The sequence below is a fragment of the Anomaloglossus baeobatrachus genome, chromosome 8 (genome assembly GCF_048569485.1).
Source record: "Anomaloglossus baeobatrachus isolate aAnoBae1 chromosome 8, aAnoBae1.hap1, whole genome shotgun sequence".
Taxonomy (NCBI): Eukaryota; Metazoa; Chordata; class Amphibia; order Anura; family Aromobatidae; genus Anomaloglossus; species Anomaloglossus baeobatrachus.
The window spans coordinates 205,010,540-205,016,539 of NC_134360.1; positions in this window are offsets into that span (position 1 = coordinate 205,010,540).

The following is a 6,000-nucleotide window of genomic DNA, read 5'->3' on the forward strand; positions in this document are numbered from 1 at the left end:
CCAATTTTGAAATAGTTGGAAGTTAAGGCCCTGTCACACACAGAGATAAATCTGCGGCAGATCTGTGGTTGCAGTGAAATTGTGGACAATCAGTGCCAGGTTTGTGGCTGTGTACAAATGGAACAATATGTCCAGGATTTCACTGCAACCACAGATCTGCCAAAGATTTATCTTTGTGTGTGACGGGGCCTTTAGTGTTGGACAAACTTGGGGTCAGATTCATTATTACATTTATGCCTGTTTTTGGTCGAGTGTTTAGTGCCTTTTTTTTTTGGTTTGTGCCATATTATTTATTTCCGTTTGAGCTTTTTTTATTTAAGTCTATTTTATCTGTGTTATGTTTAGTTCTCTATTGGGAGATGGAATTTAAGGTTTCCAGAGATTTTCGAAAAAGTCAGTTTTTCATAGTATTTTCATATGTATTTTTTAAGTGTTCTTTAATTTTGTTACATTATAAAGAGGAGCCTAAAGCGGGCTTTACACGCTGCGATATCATTACCGATATCGCTAGCGTGGGTACCCACCACCATCTGTTGTGCGACACGGGCAAATCGCTGCCCATGGCGCACAACATCGCCCAGATCCGTCACACATACTTACCTGCCCGGCGACGTCACTGTGACCGGCGAACCGCCTCTTTTCTAAGGGGGCGGTTCGTTCAGCGTCACAGCGACGTCACAGCAGCGTCACTGAACCGCCGCCCAATAGAAGCGGAGGGGCGGAGATGAGCGGGACGTAACATCCCGCCCACCTCCTTACTTCGCATTGCGGCCGGGAGGCAGGTAAGGTGTCCTACCTAAGTGTACCTAAGTGGTTTTCTGTCTCTCTCCCACTTTCTCACATTCCCTCTCTGTCTCTCTCTCTTTCTCTGTCTGTGTGTCTGTCTGTCTCTGTCCCTCTCTGTCTGTCTCTGTCCCTCTCTGTCTGTCTCTGTCCCTCTCTGTCTCTCTCTGTCTCTCTCTGTCCCTCTCTGTCTCTCTCTGTCCCTCTCTGTCCCTCTCTGTCTCTCTCTGTCCCTCTCTGTCCCTCTCTGTCCCTCTCTGTCTCTCTCTGTCTCTCTCTGTCTCTCTCTGTCTCTGTCCCTCTCTGTCCCTCTCTGTCTCTCTCTGTCTCTCTCTGTCTCTCTCTGTCCCTCTCTGTCCCTCTCTGTCCCTCTCTGTCCCTCTCTGTCTCTCTCTCTCTCTCTCTGTCCCTCTCTGTCTCTCTCTGTCCCTCTCTGTCTCTCTCTGTCTCGCTCTGTCCCTCTCTCTCTCTCTCTGTCTCTCTCTGTCCCTCTCTGTCTCTCTCTGTCCCTCTCTGTCTCTCCACTGAAATCATATTACCTCACATATAAGCTGTTTTAGACTAAGAATGTCCTTCGTTGCCTATAGCAACCAATCACAGCTCCTATTAATGAATTGTAGCTCCCACCTCCATTGACTTTAATATAATCAGGTTTTTTGGTGAATATCTGAAATGTATGGGGTTAAAATTTTCCCTCAAAACATAATCTATGACGTTCCCTGAGTCACATGAGGCATCTGTGCAAAATTTCGTGATTGTAAGTGCGACAGTGCGGATTTCTTTAGTGGACAGACACACATACACCCATACACTCACATATACACATATACACACACACACACATACATACATACATACATACATACATACACTCAGCTTTATATATTAGATTTAGTTTTTTTTTCCCACAAAATAGAGTGATTTCATCAAATAGGCAGCTGAAGAGCCACTTAACTCTGGGACAAGCTCTTGACAAAAGCACCATCTTCTCACAAGTGCGGGGATGTAGTCGCTCGCTGCAGATGGTTTTGTATCGCAGCCAACGCAAAGAGGATGATGTAAAAATACATAGAACTTTTGTTCTCCACTTGCATAAAAATTTATGGCTCATGGGCACTGAAACTGGGAAAAAAAATAAATCATCTCCTATAATAAAGCGCCGCATCCATAAATGTGCTAAAATTATTCAACAAGTCTGTGTTAGAAATAGAAAAAGAAAAAAGTGCCAATGACGCAGACAGCGATAATGATTTGAAATCTGAAAGTGCAGTTTTGGCAGGACACAGGCTCAATTTGTTCTGAAAACAAAAATCTATATATAGAGCGGTCAAAGATAAGGGTGCGCGGATCGACGAGGTTGTTTACGTACGGCTGGGTGAATATTGGTCATCATATAGATAAAGGTTGGAAAAAAGAATAAAAAAAAAAATGTTTGTAGCATAGAATGCCCAATATCATCAACTGCTTGTTAGTATGTGAAGTATTGACATGAAAAAGTATTCACACCCCTTCTAGGTGTTTTCCATTATTGCAAACTTGTCACAGAGAATGGTTTCACTAAATCATGTACGAAATTGTACTTTTTATTTTTTTTGCATTTCTTCAGTCTTTTCTGAGGGAGTGCCCTTTAAAGAGGACCTGTCACACGCTCAAAAAATATTACTTAAAGGGGTGGTTCACTACTCTGCAAAAGTGACCACATCCCTGTAAAACTGATAGGGAAGGCTTTTTCTAAATACGTTGATCAGCCAATTCTGCCTGTAAGCAGTGTTATTATAGTCTGCTCATCCCCATGAAGAGACCCCTCGTGCTCCGTGACCTCTGGGATCCAGTGATGTCACGTCAACTTTCAGTTGACCTGACATCACCGAGATCGGCCCCAGTCTCCCTAAGTGACTGGGCTGTGGGCGGAGCTTCAGCACTTGTCACAGCCCAGCGTCACAGCCCGGCATCTTGCATGTGTGCCGCCCCCGGGCCAGCAGCCGCCGCTGCTCGGATACGGACCTTCTGTGGGAGGCTCGATGGTCTCCGGACCCGGGGGTCTCGAGGACACGCCGAATAAAAAGGGGGATGTAGATGTACGGGTTAGGCCGTAGTAAGTTCGTGATGCCACCCACGGTGTGTGGTGAGGTGGGACACCACCGCTGCTGTTATGGGGCACCCGGGGGAGATGTAGTGGCAGCTAGATGTTAACCCCTCCGTGGGTAGGGATGGTCGCCCCTGGACCAGTGTCTTTGTGCAGGGTATAGTGATAGCAAGGGCCAGCGCGTCCGGACGTGCAGGGAGAATGTTTGGTTACTCACAGTAAATGAACCATACGAGTCTTTTGGTAAACCAAGGTACTGGTGGCCGGCCGCCGCGGCCGGTTGCATTCAGGTCCCCCACCCAGGCTGGTGGTCGCTGTCCTTTCCTCTGCACTTGCTTTGTGTATGGTGGACTGCCTGGTCTGGAAGTCAGGAGTGCGCTCCCAGCTGGATGTGGCCTAAGGAGCCGTGCCCGCAGACGCTGGCCCGTGGGATCTATGGGCCCTGGCGGTGGCCTTATCCCTATCGGTGGGCTGTTGTCTTCTTTTAGGGACTTTAGATGGGACAGGACCCATAATCCTGCCCTCAATTGGTTAATTAGCTAGGCCACTGGTTTCGGTCCTGGCTTCAGGGTCCGAGTACCCCCTCTGTGCTACGGTTTCCGGGTCAGTTCTCCGTGTCGGTACTGGCGAGCTACAACCCTGTCCTGGTCCACCTCGGATCTGCCAAGCTGTCTTCCCGTCTCCTGCAGACGGAGACCACCATCTGCCACCTAGCCAAAGGCACCAGGGCTCTGACCCTGGCACCGTTCAACTTGAACTTCCTCTGCTGGAGCTACACCTAGCTCCAGCCCACACTCCTCAACTCTTCTCCTTGTTTTCCCGCCCCGGGCTGTCTAGACCCCTGGGTGGGCGTGTCCAACAGCCTGGTCCCGCCCACTGCTGTGCCTTTTTTTCCCTAAGGGGGGGTGACTAGGGTTTCAGGTCGGCTGTGTGTCACCTAAGTGAGGGATGGTGTTGTGTGGGGGCCTATCTGTGACTACCTGGTTTTGCCAGGGCGTCACACATGTGCTCTTCTTCACTGCACAGAGTTGCAAGGAGGAACGTTTCTGGGCTGTGATAAGCAGTGAAACTCCACCCACAGCCCAGTCACTCAGGAAGACTGGGGCCGCCGCGGTGATGTCAGGTCAGCTGGAAGTTGATGTGACATCACCGGATCTCAGAGGTCATGGAGCCCAGGGGATGAGCGGACCGCAATAGCATTGGTCACTTGCAGAATTAGCTGATCAAGGTATTTAACAACAAAAAAAACCTTCCCTATCAGTTTTACAAGGATGTGATCTCTATTGCAGAGTAGTGAACCACCTCTTTAAATATCTGGTAAAAATCCCTAAGCCCCTCAAATTCTGCCTCTTTATATATTTTTTTGTTTTGCACTGTGGTGCTCTGTTTCAAAAATATTCACTTTTTTTGCTTTTGGAGCGCAGTATGTGAAATCTCTGCTTGTAGTGCAACTGGGCGTTTCTTCAGGGTTTTCTCTGGGGGCATATGGTTTCACACCTCCCTCCTAGATGATGCCAATCACAGCTCAGGGACTAATATAGCAGTCTCAGACCCTGCTAAGCTGTGATTGGCAGCGTCTGCGAGGTAGAGGTGAAAGCGTATGCCTCCAGAGAAAAGCCTGAAGAAACGCCCAGTTGCACTACAAGCAGAGATTTACATACGGTGCTCCAAAAGTTAAAAAAAATGTGAATATCTTTGCAAGGAAGCACCGTAGTGCAAAACAAAGAAATAAAAAGTGGCAGCATCTGGGGAGCTCAGGGATTTCTATCAGGTATATAAGTGAACGTTTTTGAGCATGTGACAGATCCTCTTTAAAGGACTATTCCCATCCTTATAAATGGGTATTGCTGGGTAGTGTAAGCAATTAGGCAACTTACTGTTTATTAAAGTTTTCAGCCGTTCTTGAGATATTAACCCTTTTTTTACAACTACTGCTGCTAGATAGAACTTGCGCAGTGCTTACAAGTTCTTTTGTATTAAGCTTGTAAGTACTGTTTCAAAGATGGTGGGATTGCTGGCGTGAGATGTCATCCCCTAATCTAGGGTAGCTGCAGTGCAGTGCTTACAAACTAGATGTCATGGGGTGTAAGGAGATAACGGGAATGGGGCTCCTGGACAAACCCTCAGGGTATGGGGCCCTAAGCTGTCTCTAATCCCAGATATAGCTCTAGTGGTGAAGATGTCTGGGCCACCTTCCTTGCCCTGCTCCTAGCAAGCCCTGATCTTGTACCCCTATTTCCCCAAACCAGGGGAGGACCGGGACAGGAGTGGTTGAACCCACAGATATAGACAAATGGGGAAAACAAAAACTCTCACACAGCTAGCACAAACGGATATATAACCCAATACGTGATAAGAAGGAAATAAAGAGCAGGGAGGAAATAACCAGACGACGAGATAATTTCTACAGCATACCAAGCAGCACGCAATAAATCACCAGCAACTGGAAAACAACAGCACACAGACTGGTATAGCAAAAGCTATAGTCGGCATGGCAAGGCATGCTCCACCATCTTAAAAAGGTGGGGAATGACTGTGATACGTCAAGAGGTAACCAGCAGACTAGCCGAGATTAACTCCTACAAATCTGATAATTAATGAGCACACAGCTGGTCGACACCCGAGGCTGTTTGTGCAACACAGAAACACCAGAGAAGGCATGGTGTACAGTGTCATTCTGCAGTGTGAACAGTGTCAGATGCTGCCATGACACTCGGCGTGTTTAGAGCCAGACACCGTGTGACAATATAAAGTGTAATGATTGTGCTCACTGTACCTGGTGCTCAGGAGAATAAAATGTTCATATAGAAAAAAACTCCGGCACTCTTAAGTATTGAGAGTAAATTTTGGCTTTATTAGCAGGTAATTATCAGTAATTTAATATATAACGTTTCGGCTCATGCCTTCTTCATAAACTGCCACGTAGCGGTTATCACTTTAACACTTCCCAATTGGGATTCATTGTACAAACTACCACTTCTATTTTTTCTCTCTCATTCAGAGGTTTCAGACGCTACCTTTAAGAACAGGTTTTTTCTCATATTAAAAGAGTTTCCTTATACTCCAAGCACCCATAAACAGTTTATGAAGAAGGCATGAGCCGAAACTTTATATATTAAATTACTGATAAT